This window comes from Temnothorax nylanderi, unplaced genomic scaffold (genome assembly GCF_030848795.1).
Source record: "Temnothorax nylanderi isolate EJ_2023f unplaced genomic scaffold, tnyl_v1.0 TNYL_tig0003_pilon, whole genome shotgun sequence".
Taxonomy (NCBI): Eukaryota; Metazoa; Arthropoda; class Insecta; order Hymenoptera; family Formicidae; genus Temnothorax; species Temnothorax nylanderi.
Window position 1 is genome coordinate 3,276,079 of NW_027249065.1, and position 15,920 is coordinate 3,291,998.

Sequence of the window (15,920 nt, forward strand, 5' to 3'; positions counted from 1 at the left end):
AGCCAATCTAAAAGACGCGCGACGTCGACGCCGACGCGCCATGTCGCGTCGCGACGCCCTTTTACGAGTAAGTAGTTCACCTTTCATGCTTAATTGCCAGCTTTATATGTGAGCTGCAATGTGCATCTCGCCTCGATTAAATGTCAGAGCGTGAGTATGAATTGACATAAACAAGAAGCGAATTAAATTTATAAATTACTCTCGTATTTCTTCCATAAAATTTAATGTATCGGTAAATTTTGTGGAAAGGAAATTTTAAACCTGCCATTAATATAATAAATCAATTTATCATTACAAGATAAATTCAAATGTAAAACAGACTGATATACATTTCGCAAACGTTTCATTAAATATACCTATTAATTTTCTCGATTAAATTAAGTACTATTTTAATTTTTTAACGTTGAGCATCTCGATAACTGACTAACAAATTAGACTGCTGTTAAAATAAGCTCAGCTTTTATTTAAAACAGAATTTCAGATATTTTTACCTATATATTCTTTTAGAAACAAGTCCCTGCACTTTTTGACAACTTACGATAATATGGTTTTAAGATAAAAAAAAACTTTCTGTTCTTGTGCTAATCATGGATTTTCATCGAGTATAGTTGCTGCTCAAGCGAGATAATCTTTTATGGTTAAAATGTTACAGTATTCGTGAAAGAAATGTTACACTTTGAAAATATCTTCAACCGCTTATTCTCTTATCCGTCGACTTATCCTCTCATTCGCAAACCGCGCGCTAGTTTATGTCTTTTTTTTACAAATTTGAAATAATTTCTATATTATACGAATTTTGTAGCGTTTGCGCGATGAAACTTTTAATCGCAGTTTTTTTTAAAAGAAATTTGAATGTTGCCATCACGAATTTTTGAAGCAAAGATATCCGTAAAGAAAGTATTATCTTATCTAAATTAAATGCAGTTGAAATATCGCTTAAATGAAGAAAATTGTTCTCTCAGAAATTCTATTCCTATTGAAATAGACATTACATGATAATATAATATAATAATTCTAATATAATATCTATAATTATTATCTATTTGTAAATTATTATAATATGTAAATTAAACTAATTTCTCATTTCACGGAGAAGATCGAGAACCAAATCTTTACTAAATCTAATAATTTCGCAAATAATCCTTTTTTTCGTGATGTCTTATTGTTAGAGTAGCGGGCAAAGTATAATGTTTCTATTCATAGGTAGAAATTTTTGAAAATTCTGAGTCTAAAATTTCGATAAAATTCGACAATTTATAGCGCAAAGCTATACCTCTTAGAAGCTGTAGGTATATCCAGTGTATCTGAAGATGAAAGAAATAGGTCGTAAGCGTAGTACATATAGATTTAAATGAGGATTTAACTCAAAAGCGAAGTTATTTGGTGATTAAATTGTGTGTGAGCTAACCCGCTTACAACTACAAATTTAAGTAAATTAAGTAATGGCATCTGAATTGAGAACGAAATTTAAAAATTAAAAGCTAGCTTGCTAACCTATTTCTTTACTTTACTTACTCTTTACTTTAATTTATTTCACTAATCTTTTAAATTATCAAGAAACACTTATTCCTGTATTTAATTATTACATATAATTAAAGTAATTAAAAATTTTAATTAAAAATGTACAAATTTGTACGAATGAATATTCTCTTATATGTGATATCAGAAATTTCTTAGTGTACAAGTTATATTATTTGTAATTATTGCAAAATAAGTATATCCACATATGATGATTAAATTCATTAATATCCACGTAAATATTTTTAAATTATGAACCAAAATGAGCGGAAGTGCATTAGCGCATTATTGAATCTTAAGATATAATTCGCGATAATGAATTGCAAGCATTTCTCACTGCGCACATCAATCACTGGCTTCGTGGCTAGTAATAGTTTATCGATACGAGCACAACGGCTCTTGCGCAATTGTAATTCTGCTCCGCAATCACTTAAACTCTGCCCTAATTGCGAATCTACGATCCGTAATTCTGTTATTCCATTGTACTTTAAAGTAGTTATTGTGTTACAGTTAATCGTGTAGTGTATATAATCATACTGATTAAAGCACACATTTTTGTGAAACAAAAACAAACTGGAAAATACGATTAAACAAAAATTATGTCAGAATATTTTATCATTACAGATAATTAGCTTTATTCCATATAATAAATTCCACTTAACGCCATATGCGATAATCCACAAGATAAATAACTAGTCTTAAAAGGACCAGAAATTACAGTAAAGCTGTATTACAGGAGATTTATGGATCGAGGCCGTGCCAAGAAATTCGACCGTGCAGTTCGACGAAATATACGGAAGTTCTAAAAAAGAAGCACTTAAAAGAGGTTTGTGGGACGTGCTTTTGCGGTTAGCTTGCGAATTTCGTTTGGTTTTGTAGAGCTGTGCAGACCGAATACACGTTCTCTTTAAACGACTGCGTAAACGAGCTGCAACTACCGTGTACCTATCCACACACGCCTGTGTAAGTTTTTACCTTTCTTTAGATCTCCCTCGTGTACGGTCGGTTGCATCGACGGTGGCGATGCACTCGAGGTAACATTTACCGTTCGCGAAGAGCCTCTCCTCGTGGAGAGGCGTGAAATCCTTGGTGCTTTTCGAAGATCCTCAAGAGATCCACCATGTCGAATCTCGATGGAGGGCTCCACAGTGCGTCCGACAAATCGTTCGGTTCTAACGCGGGAAATAGGCATGGAACGAGGCAGCTGCCAAAGACTTTCGCCGACTTTTGTGGATTCGCGGGGTTCGAGCGAACGGTTTTTGAATAGCCGCGGTTTATACCATGAAGTTACAACGCTTGTCAAGCGTTGCGTACAAAAATTCTGAAGTGTACGTATCTTTAAAATATAATAGAAGTCACTGTGCTCAAATCGAATGTTTTGAAATTATTTTGAAAATTTTAATATCTAAATAATAGATGCGTGTATTATAATGAACGTTTATTAAAAGTTTAATAATCGCTAAAAAATCCCTTTTATTACCATTAAGAGGTTTACGTTAAAGAGCTTCAAAACTACTCGCTTTTTTAGGTTTTCAGTTTATAGTCTGCTAAAGGCACACGAATAAAAGAACCCGCGTTGCCTAGTTGAAAAATCCTTTTACTCAACCAGAGGATAGTACCCGAGAAAGTATATAGCGTACACTGCAATCCGTCCTACTTGTTTGGGAACACGGTGAAACTTTTATAGCGCATACATTTGCCGACGACGAAATAAAATTCCTGAGAAGTACCGATTCTTTACTGGCGTACATAATGGTTTCTCGTATAACAATCGCGAAGTCACTTGTTATTTTCGAACCTTCGACACCGATGATAAAAATCGACGAGTCCCGAAAACCGAACGCATCGATATTCCTACGTGGGCAAACTTCTTTTCATTTTGAAATACCAGATTCACCTTCGATCCAACCAATTTGTCAGAGAGTCGACCGAGACAGCGCGGCGCCGACAAAGCCGACATGTTAGGGACAGACAGAGTCTCACATTGTGGCGAAACATACTACGTGAGCTCGAAAGGCATGCTGGCGGGAGAAGAATATCGAATTGAAGAAATCTGGAGGAGCAGCGAAAATTTTCGAATAGCTCGATAGTTCCGCTGGTAGGGTACGCAGACACCTGGCGGCTACCTGAATACTGTGTGAGGCGTGACGTAATTTACCCGGTGGCCGGTCACGAGCTGTAACCCCTCTTGACCCGGCCCTCCTCTTCATTAACGCGAGTAATGGGACGCTCTCTGACAAATTGTTGAATTCTAAAGCAAGGGAGAAGAATCGAGTCAGAGATCGAGAAATCGATCTGTGCCTCGAAGACCTTGATACGATAAATCTGATTGTGATTAAAGACGAATACTTACATTATTTGACGTTTATCATTATATTTATATTAGAAGTTTGTCTTAATTTCTTTCGTAATAAACTTATGCACATAAATTGTTAATAAAAGAAGTGAGTTAAGTCCACAGTTTATAAGATCATTTTAAGAAATCATCTTCTAAATCGTACATAACTATAATCTATTGATTAATGCTCTATTTAATTTTCTAAGACGTGACCAACTTCAAATTCGATAGAAATATTAACAAAATTTTTACTACTCTGGATAGATCTTTTCACATAAAACAGGATGGTTTTTAAAGGACATTTTCTGCCTAATCTGGAGATGCAAGAAGATAAAGTGATGATACTTTGTCATTGAAGACAGAACCCATTTGGCTTAATTCTTGAAAGGAAAAAATACAGATGACTCTCACGTCTCGACACTTGGATAAAAATTTGTCGCCGGTGCCGCCGGCGCCACGACAGTCGATAAATTCTTGCCGTTCCGGATCTAATCCGACTGCCCATTTCTGCACCTGTGCAGCAGACTATAAACCGAGAATATGCTCGGCCGAATTCGTCGGCTTTTACTGCTGGCGCATATTACCGTTTCAGAGCGCCGGCTTTGACCCCATTAATTATTCACATGCAAGCGAAACCGCGGCGACATGATAGAGAATTGATGAGTCCGCCTTTTCCTCTTGTGAAAAAATCGAAATTAAACAAAATTTCTTACAATTCTAACATACACTTCCGTTAGAATCGTCGTTAAATGTTATACAATATATGCGCGTGTCTTGCAAAATTGCGACTCGAATTATAAAACTCATCTAATTAAAAACATTAATCCGCGGTAACATATATTTTTCCCCGTTAAAGAGAGTAAAGCCGCGTGATACAATTATTAAAATAAAAGCGTTGACGAGAGAGCGAAAGATAATGAGACATAAAAACGCAAAAAAGAGAGAGTAAATTTCGCTCGCCGTTTCGATGTGATGTTACGCGAAATGCTAAATGCGGAAGTTAGTACTGGAAAGCCTTAAAATTTAAATTGAGCGTAGAAATGAACATAGCACATTAAATTACAGGTCTTTAGACAGCGATGTGACTAAAATAGTCGCGATCCCGCAAAATCTCGTTAAAGTTAAAGCGAGAGTTAAAGCCATGGTGCATTTGCCCTTTCGAACTCGCTATAGCACAGTTAATCCTCGCCGATTCAACTCTTCTCTCGCCGTCGTAATTCACTGTCGAGCAGCATTGAGGAGCGAACGTCGGTCACGCACACCGGTGCACATCGATCGACTGATGAGGCCAATTACAAAATTTACGAGTCCGGGTCGAGATCGAGACGCGATCGTACGATTCGCTTATTAATTTATGTTCCCGCCGCGCGCCGGAAGAAAATCTGGTCGGGCGAGGACGGGGCTCGTGTGTGCTGAGCAAAGAACACGGGCCATCGAGTTCCCGATGGTATCTTTATATTGTATTATTGCATTAAGCACTTCTGCACACAGCGAAGGGTACGCATCGCGCCGGGGCTAACAATGAGAGCACCCACGGGGGCCCTGTGAATCCTACGGACGCCGCGTATTATGGGTCGCGCGCACAATAGGTGGAGTTCGATCAAACACGCGCAACTCCTCACCCCGCACGCACACAGAAAATCCTACTCGGCGATACAAATGCCATGATCGCGACGATACACTTTCGGATATTCTTGCGCCGGATACAGCACGATCGTTTGCTCGAGCTCCATTGTGAATTGGCCGCGCCATTTACATGGGTATGTCAAGGGAAAAATACTAAAAATATACTAAAAATACTAAAGAGAAATACATGCCGGATTATACATGTCGAATCGAGTGTCAGAAAGATCAAGCGATGCGTAGTTATCAATTAATTATGCATCAAGATGCACAATTACATTTCCGATGCGTAGTTATCAATTAATTATGCATCAAGATGCATAATTACATTTCCTCTCCACTTGTTCAATAAATTATAATTTTCGATTGTTTAAACCAATCTATTAGTAAACTTTTTTTAAAAGTGGCTGTAGCGTGTGTAATCATGTAAAAATTGAATACATTGTATGATATCGGACTGATATTCATCATCTCATTGAACTCGTGAGAAATTCAAATCTGCGAACTTATATCGGCCTTCCTTACCCGATACGCTATTCAATAGCTGCCGGCTTGCATAATATAGTAGTAGATGTTTTTTGAAACATATCGTTGTGCCCCCGGAGCGATCATCTTTTTTCTTTATGTACCTAAGAAAAATTATAACCATGTAAGCCCGCAGGCCCCATAACTGCTGATCTCTGTTTGGTTACGGAACTAGTCGGGCAGGTCGAGCTCGACCGTTTTAACGAGCCATTAAACGACAGTTCGCTCGTTTCATGAGAATCGTTGTGCTTGGTTGTGCTGCTACCGAATTTACGATCCACGCAAATACCCGTCAAATAAATCGCAAATTTTTGTTATATTTTTCGCCAAATAAATTTTAAATCCCGCTAAAAGTAGGTCAGGGAAATTCACCCAGGGATAGAACAGTCCGCAAATTACAATTTGCACAGAAACTTTCCGAAATAGTACTTGTTCATTTTTATCTCGAAATATGATTTAAATCGAATGGGATTTATAGAAGAAAACAATTGAAAAGGTTCATTAGTAATTGTGTAATCGATTGTCCTATTTTAACCGCGCCAAAGAAATACATGTACATGTTCCTTTTCATTCCATTAACATGAAGACAAATGGAACCATGCCGTTCTTTTTACGGCTGCAATAAAAATGTCACGTATATAATTGACAAACATCGCTCTACCTATTTGCTAGACTAGCTTAAATCGACGCGTGAAATATACGAAGCGATAAAAAATTTATACTGTTTAAATATATGAGGTATATATCATTTATCTATCTATTATACAAACTGTGCTGAACGTATCGCATGAATATCGATTAAATGAGAAATGTGTTTATGATATCATCTACAGTTTTTTATCAACAACTTTTATATTAGCAATATATTTAACAATATTGTTAACTTTATGTAACGAGTTTGTGCAATTTTTGTTTTGTGAAAAATGTGTGAATCGATAAGTTCATTATTTCATTACCAAATAACGTGGCAGAAAGTTCAATAAAATCTTTATCATGTTCCGGGTTACCAGTATGAAAGTATCAAGGAAGTCGGAGTAATTTCTTTTTAATTTCTTTCGGAGTCATCTGGAGACGCGCGTTCTTAAAGGTTTTCGCTTTGGTCGTCGCGATACTCGCATCTTCCGGACGATCCCGCGTTCTTTCACGTAATTTCTCATGAGAGACGACTCTCCTGAGAGATAGCACATTATTTTCAAACGAATTTTCTGCACCTTTACGCGACGTTTAGAAATTCCATTACGATGAGAGAAACGTACAGAGGTCGGTCAGATAAAGATAAAAACAATGCTAAAAATATTTCGACACACACAATTTGTATCGTTTCACCTTTTACATTTATTATACTATACCTTATGTAAGGTCTTTTATGGAAGGCGACATTTATTTTGCAATTCGTGTGGTATGCATCTTAAGTTTGTATTTTGGAATCAAATTGTAACAGAAGTAAAATTTTTCGTACTTCGTATTTTCTTTTTCTGATTTTCTGTTTGTCAAATATTTTTTAGTTTTCCTTAAAATAAATTTAAAATATTCTGACACAATATTCAATTAGAGTGCCTGTGTCGCAATAAAATTGTGACAAAGACTCTTCTATATGGAAACTAAAATCTTTAGTACACCCCAAGGAGTTTATGATTTCACAACAATCATTTTCTTTGTCCCTCTCTGAAACACAGAGGTTGATTAATCGGAAGAATGCGAAAGATTTTAGTTTGCATCGGAGCTGTAAATTACTTGTATTTTGAATAAACGCCTTACAAACACCAAAAGATAAAGCAATTAAAAAATTCTTTTAATTTATGTGGATACTTATATGTCACGTAAAAAAATTATGTTGTTTTTTTTTTTACGTCTGTACTAAGAAATTCAGAGAGACGAGATAGAAAAGTAGACTCTTTCGAGTAGACGTCGATCGATCGCGAGTCAAAACGCAGAAGTTATTGTGTCACCGTCGTTAATCCGTTTAACAACGCTCCTAAATCGTTGGCAGGGCGGCACTCGCATGCTCGACAACGCAAATACCCGACTGCAAAGACCACAAACCAATGTCAAATACCCACGGGGCGTGAACCTGAGACCATGTACCTGAATACGAACGGAGCTCGAACACAGAAACGTCTCCTTTACGCAAGGAATTTAGATCAACGAAACGGTTATTGTGGTAACGACATTCTGTTCGTTGTCGAACATCAACAACTCGATCAACAATGACGATGACATTCGCTTTGGCGGATTAGCTATTTTACAAATATCTCGAAAATGTTTATATCTTTCATGAATTAACTCTAAGAACGTTTTTTATTGAACATCCCTTGCAATAAAATTGTAATTCTACACTGAAATATCCCTCGTGCTTGGAATTACGAAATCAAGATAAATCGCATTTCATCTAATCTAATTCATTATTAGCTTTACTTTATTCTTTGGATTGTGCAAGGCGATTGACGTGGATAATCGATTAAAATTCTTTGCGGTTTTTGAGAAACAATTTGTTTCAAGGCAAACTAATAAAGCTAATATTAGTAGAAGATACGCTGAACAGATTTCTGTAATTACTTTGCAAAATTTTGTTTCTTCCTGACAAAATTTCGCCGAAAGTTCAGACATGTCCCGTGGCGCCATGATTTACCGCTTAGATTACGTAAAGGCGATTCAAGAAGTTTAATGCACCTACTCTGCTTTAATGAGGTCTCTTTAAAGTTTCTCGCAGAATGGAAGACGATGAGAAGGCGCAGAAGATGATAGAGAATGATTAGATGCGTTTTTATTTTATCTCAATATGTATCTTAAACACATAACATTTCGTATCTAATCAACATCCTATTGTATAACTATCTCAATTTTATATTCATGTAATCGATTACGTACACAACTGTTGTATATTACATAAAAATAAATATTAAGTAAATTTTATATCTAAAAAAAAAACGTAAGAAATCAGATATCCCATCTTCTACTAAATATGATACTAAATTTAACAATTGCGAAGTCTATCAAATTTTAATAGATTCCTATCCTCCCGGTTTTTAAAGGCCATATATTTTCTTCATAAAAAATTTCGCCAGTGCAGTAGACATTCAATTAAGGACGGCATTTTTGAAAGAGCTCGTTTATGAATAATGGCTGAGCACATAAATTTAACGATCTTATTGGACGTCGCAGAAAGTCGAATCGATGTATAACCAGGTGTACTTGATCTACTCGACCGGCAGAGAGAGGAGGAGAGTGGAGGAGAAGCACTCGACGTGGCTTTAACGGTTCACTTGCCAGGTCGAATCGTCGAATCGAGCTGCAAACAGAAGCTGAAGGCTTTAGAAGAGACGCGCAATGTGACAAACAATGCGACCCAGAAGGGGCTCATTAATTAAGTACGCCTCTTTTACTCGAGTACGACAAGCGACCGAAACACGTAATGCACTCCTTCACAAAGGAAATCGCCCGTGTTAGTGCAAACAGAGTGACTTTGAAGCGAGAGGAACGCTCCCCCTTTTATTCTTTTTTACAAGTATGAATGTTTTAATGTGTTATTATACGGAGTTGTAACAGGATTCTTTTATACTATTGGGCTTATTTTTTTTATCGAAGCATATAATTAGAAGTTCAATATTTGCAGCAAGATTTCTTTTCAAGTTGTCCGAATAAAAAAATAATATAAAATTGGAATGAATATATTATTCTTATCAACTTTGTGTTTTATATTAAAAAGTTAATTGCGATAATTTATCTGTAATCCCGGTAAGCATAATACAGTATGTTAGGATATCGAAGAAAAGTATGATAGTGCTATATAAAAGTAATCATTGTACATGCGCAAAATACTTAAATATATCAACAATACAAAGAATATTTATTGAAAGATATTACTAAAAATTTTTATATGTCATGTAATATTATAAGGATTAGAAGTCGTATCATATATAAAAATTAATTTAAATTCTTCCTCTGATAATTGTGGTAGCGTGCGATAGAAATCTATATACGTCTTCGATTAATAAATTGCATGCGCATGATTCGCACTCGTTCGAGTGTGATTGAATTCGCATCGTAATCAATCGACGATACGCCGAAATGAGAGACACGTTAAAAAATTCGATTATTCGGTGCCATTATTTCGCACGGATAATACATGTATAATTGAAATAAATCGTCAATCTGCGGCGCAAGTTGAATTTCGCGTGTCCGTAAAATTAATTTCGTTGCGCCTCGCGCTTCAATTAAGACCATATTCATCCAGCTAAGGCTGCATTGTAACACGAAACGATGCAACCATGCTCATCTAACGCGCGCGAAGAGGTGTATCAATTAGATTAGATTTTCATTCTGCTGAAACGAGATCGCGAATGATGATTTTATCCGATTCGGAAACGAAAAGACCATCTCTCTGAGAACGGAAATGGTTGGTAAAAGAAAAAAATTACATTCTCCGTTATTCGTATCTGATATGCTAATGCGCAATGGAGAACGGCATCAATTTGCATGCTCGAAATTGATAAGATTTTTCTCGCCATTATGATAATAGACGGAAAGATCTGTCACACTCGCAGCACGCTCGGATCCTCTAAAATCCACTCACCGCGCAATTATTCTCCAGCTCGCGCTTCTGCCGCGCCTCCGTTTTTTGATTTAGTGGCGCGATTGGTCTCGCCGGCAGATAAAATTAGCATACACATAAGTGGCCGCGATTTTTTACGACCGGTTAGGGAATCGGGCCCCGGGCGCTCATTGTCGCGCTATTATGCGACAAAAGTCGCGCGCATTAATCCGTCGCGCGGAAGGGTTCGACCGTAATGTCATGCAAATTTCTCATTAAACGTCCAACACTCGAAACCGTAAGTCACACGCACGCGATGGTCGATTCTGCTGATCGATTCGCATCGCTGCTTCCGGACATACGCCCGGCAAGCGTGTCGTTTAATCAGAGCCGGAATGATGGTAATTAGCGGCACTAATCGCACTGTACCTGTCTTTCCAGTCAGCACAAATCGGGAAATGGAGATCACTGTGGATCTGTGTCATTATGAGCTCGTCATCTTTTCAATTTTAATTGTCAGAAGGACAGATTTAGAGAAACTGCAAATATTCATCTAAATTATCGTTATTGGCAAAAAGATTATAAGAAACGCAAGAAAGAAAGAAAGGCAATTTCCATCATAAAATTAGTCAAACTGACAGATTTCACAAAATTAAGCCCGTTTCAGACATGTACGATTCGTGTTAGAATTCAGAATAGAATATTCTATTTGTAATTTTACGTGCCGTGTAATACAAAAAGTATTGGGCAAATCAGAACGTACACGTATATAAAATATGTATTAAAATACAGAGTATAAAACTAAAAATAGGATTTTATCCTGAAATCTGACATGAATTGCATATCATCTAACGCGAGCTTTAAATGGCATATAAAATTATAAATAAAATTCTGTCTTGAGTTTTAACGCGAATTATTGATCGATAAAGCGGACATTAATTATTAAATCTATAATATACAAATTAGCTCTTGAATTGATAAAATATCTCTATACAATTATATCATCTATATTTTCTAAAAGAAATTTCATGCGTCGTGAAAATTTTATATGGAATCGCATTTCCGGATATACGAAGATTTAAAATAAATCTTTTAATTACGAAGCTTTAAAATAAATCTTCTTTTACTTAATCTAACTAGGTGAAGTAATTAAAAGAATTGAGATAATTTCTCGGAGAAAGATATTTTATACGATGCAAGCGAGAGAGAGGATTGAATTTAATCGTCATTTATTGTACATTCTTATTTCGATATCACATTTTGTTGAAATGCAGTAATAAAATCCTCGTTGATGATGATAAATGACTGCTAATTGCATTATTACAGGAATTAATTGTAATAACGTAGCGCTCATTTGTCATTATCATAAAAACTTATTTATATATACATACCATTGTTATGTTTTATCGGAATGTATAATGTCAAAGTAGGAATACAAAAGAAATGATATAACGATTTACGCTTTCCCTTTGCAACGTAAAAATATCCACCTTCCGCCGGAATTATCTCGCAGTTAAAAAAAGATTAAACATCCAAAAATATGATTTCATATATCAAGTTTCTTTTGGAAAACATTGATGTTACAATCGCGGCGTAAAAGCTTCTTTTAAAAAGCATGGATAATGTAATCGTATAATACCTTATTCACTGACGTTAGCAATAATATCTTATTCACTGACGTTAGCAATTGTAAGGACGACGCTTTATACCGTCCGCGTCGGAGCAGCGAATACACACACACATACGTGGATACAGAAATATCTGGCGGGATATATATCTCCGCGAGACGAGACTGATTGTCGAGAAACGTCGTCGCAATCGACGTTTTAATTTAATCCCGATGCCGTTTCCGCGGATTGAATCGCGTCTCGGGTGTCGATCGGAGAGGTAAATCTCAGTCCCGTGAATCAAACCCGAATTCCTCACTCGATTTCCATTACAAAAAAAAAAGAAGGAAAGTGAGAAAGCTTTGGCGAGCGGGCGCAGGTACAAAAGCACTGACAACTCTCGTTCACGATCTCTATCGTTCTCGGCATCGAGATAGAAGGGGCCGAAGGTGCGTTAAGTGGTGTCTCCTCGTGCGAGCCATTGTGCTGGCGCGCGTCTAAGTTAATCCCGCGCGCCTCGATGTGGCCGATAAACGCCGGGTTAAATAAGGATTAGCGCGGTGACTCGGCGAGAACGACGACGGCGGGGTCGGTTTTACGAAAACTCCTTCCCGGAAAAACCGCGAGCCGGAGAAACGCGTCTCGTGTGACAACCGGCTAGATCGGTATCGCGGCGTTAAAGTGACGTTAAAAGGCGCGGAACGAGGGGCGAGGGATGATCCAAGATCGGATTATCTCGCTGGAAATTAGCCGGCGAACGCGGGAGCTTTGTTCTGCGGGCGCCGACTTTTATCTGAGGATCGCGTGCGTCCGCAAAAAAAACCGGCAATTATTTACGACGGTCGTTTAAATTCTTAAATTATTCAAAGACATTATTCAACCAACGACGTTTAATATAATAATATCAATAACTTTGTACAATTTTTGTACTGAAAGTGTAACATATTGTATATACTACCTAGCACGGTCAATTGAAAAGCAATTAGGATAAATACGTGTTATTTTATTCGAAAGACATTACGAATTCGTGACGATCTCGACTGTTGCGATATCTCGTACGATAATAATACTGATAATTAATAATTTTATATTTTTGTACCGAAAATATGGATTGATAAATTTACATAGCAATGCCAGTTAAACAGTAATTAAAACGCGTGCTTTAAATACATCTTATTTCACTCGAAAGGCAATATGAATCTCGATCTTGTTTTATATAACAATGTCTTATATAATAATCGACCTTATATTTTTGTACTAAAAATACGGAATGATAAATTTACGTAGCAATGCCAATTCAACGTTAATTAAAATGTATGTCGCAAATAGATTTTATTTGACTCGAAAGGCAGGATCGTCGCGTCTTATATAATAATAATTTTCCTTTATAATTCTTATATCGAAAAATACGGAATAATAATTTCTTTTTACGTAGCAAATTGTACGGTAATTAAGACGCATGCTGTAAATACATTTTATTTTATTCGGCAGGCAGTATAAATCTCGATCGTCGCAAACGTCTTATATAATATTAATAATCAATTTTATTTTTGCGTTTACTCCGAAAATACGGAATGTTCAATTTAAATAGCAATCCCAACTCAACGACAGTTACATGCTGTAAGTACATTTTATTTTAGTCGACGGTATGTCTTATACAATAATAATCAATTTTATTTTTGCGTTTACTCCGAAAATACGGAATATTCAATTTAAATAGCAATGCCAACTGAACGACAGTTACATGCTGTAAATACGCATTCGTTACTCTCAAAGTAGCATAAATGGCCTATACCGCAATAGCGTCGAGTCAAAATTAATGAACAATCAGAGACATAATTAATCGCATATCTAATTAAGTTTACTCACCACCTGAATCCCCGACGACGCCGCCATCGAAGCTCCGATCCTTTCTCGTCCCTGCTCCGTTCCAGACACCCCGGCTGCTCCACATGTCCATTTCGCTCGGCACTTTTACTCACTCGCCCAAACGCGTAATTCTAAACAAACGAACAAATAATTAACGCACGCAATTAATAGTTCGCTAGATCGCCCGAGATCTCGATTCATGCTCGCGGCACTCGTTTTCGCATTCGACGACGCATGACGCATTCATCGGCTTCTTCTTCTTCTTCTTCTTATATTTGCATTGGCTCCTGCCTCTAGTACGAGGACAATATGGCCAGCATTTACCCCTGTTTGCGTAAAAGTCTGAATGACTGTTAGCGTGGCAAAGTCTAAATGGAAATCACTAAAAAACTGAGTGAGAATCAATGCAGACAGTATCAGTCGCAATACTTAAAAAATTTTCGTTCCGGACAAAACACGTCCGAACAGGTCCGCGCACGTTGAGCGAATTACGCATTCATCGGCGATGCGCGGTGAAACGCGAGATCATCATCATGACGTACGTTACCTCGTAAGACGGGAAAGTCGGCGTTCGCGAGTGTCGAACGACGGGATTGACCGCGATACCGAGTCCATTATCATCCCTGGGCGATCGGCCGTAGCTCAATTCGACACGCCCGTCGCTCGTCGCGTGCGGGGATTCACCGTCGACGGGCGGAGATGCGCGGAGTAAATCCGGCCGCGATCACTTTGATCCTTCCGAGCAACATGGCGTAAGGACACCGGCGACACCGGGCGATAGCGATTACCCGTATCGATCGGGCGCTTGCTCGATCCCTCGCGTAGTGATATCGCACCACCCCCCCACCACGATCGCCCGCCGCGCGCCTAGAGACTTGTTGACACCCGAATTCAAAATAACGACCTCGGAGCATTACGGCCGCGTCGCACAGTGGAGCGAACACTGTAAATTCCCGGACAAAACTTGAAAAAAAAATTTCTTAATTGTGAACACTTAACTATCAAAAATATTTAGTAAAATAGTCATACTTTTCATTCCTACATTAGAATTAACATAACGAGAAACAGATGAATAAAAAAATTTATCAAAGTATACCGCTCAAACATTTTGTTGACTTCGTCAAGATGCACTATCTGATTCAGTTATAAGATACTTATTTAAATACGTTTACCTTGCAAATTAGGGTTATAGTATCAAATTAGTATTACTATACAATATAATTTTTCCATATAGTTTATAAAAAATATGCACTTTCCGTTCTGTGTATTTTATTTTATTTTATTGAGAGTTTTAGTCAATAAATATGACATTTAATAAAGGTTTTAAAAAAATGCCTAGACTTGCCCGTTCTGTACCAAAATTTTTATAAAAGTATACTTCTAAAATTATTCATACGTGATAAATGTAAGTGCATCTACGTGCTACTTTACAAAATATATATTTATGAAGATGTTAATTTACATATCATAGGACAAATAATTTCAAGTATTTATTTAAAAAAGCTCTGTATAGTAATGAAAAATGTGTCAAATATATTTATGTATAAGAGATACTTGTTTCTACTTTGTTGTAAAAAAAGGAATTGCATAGAAAAATATTTCTTACTCTTACACCTATAACAGAGTTAAAATCATTTTTACTAGAAAAGAAGCAAAAGAGATACAAATTATTACAAATTACATTATTAATGAAAAAAAATAACTAAATTAATTTTGTATTTTTCTCCAAAATATTAATATTATAATAATAATAAACAGGATGTCCTATCTTAATTGCTTATTTCGAATATCTTCTTGTACCTACCTTGAATAATTTTTGTACCTCTGGAAACATTTCTCTTTCTTTTGATTTTTTGAAATCGGTTTGAGGCTAGATATAAATGGATGATATTAATAAATGATGCAATAA

At 36.7% G+C, this 15,920-nt stretch overlaps 1 long non-coding RNA gene across 1 annotated transcript in view; it reads right to left on the reverse strand.

The window, feature by feature from the left end:
- The window catches only part of LOC139772328 (uncharacterized), a 62,863-nt gene extending 48,105 nt beyond the window's left edge, over window positions 1-14,758 (reverse strand). Inside the window, exons 1-2 of the long non-coding RNA XR_011718106.1 lie at window positions 14,559-14,758; window positions 14,012-14,142 (exon numbers count right to left, since the gene is read on the reverse strand). This is a non-coding gene — a long non-coding RNA (uncharacterized lncRNA). The remainder of the gene's footprint in view (window positions 1-14,011; window positions 14,143-14,558) is intronic.
- Window positions 14,759-15,920: the final 1,162 nt, after the last annotated feature.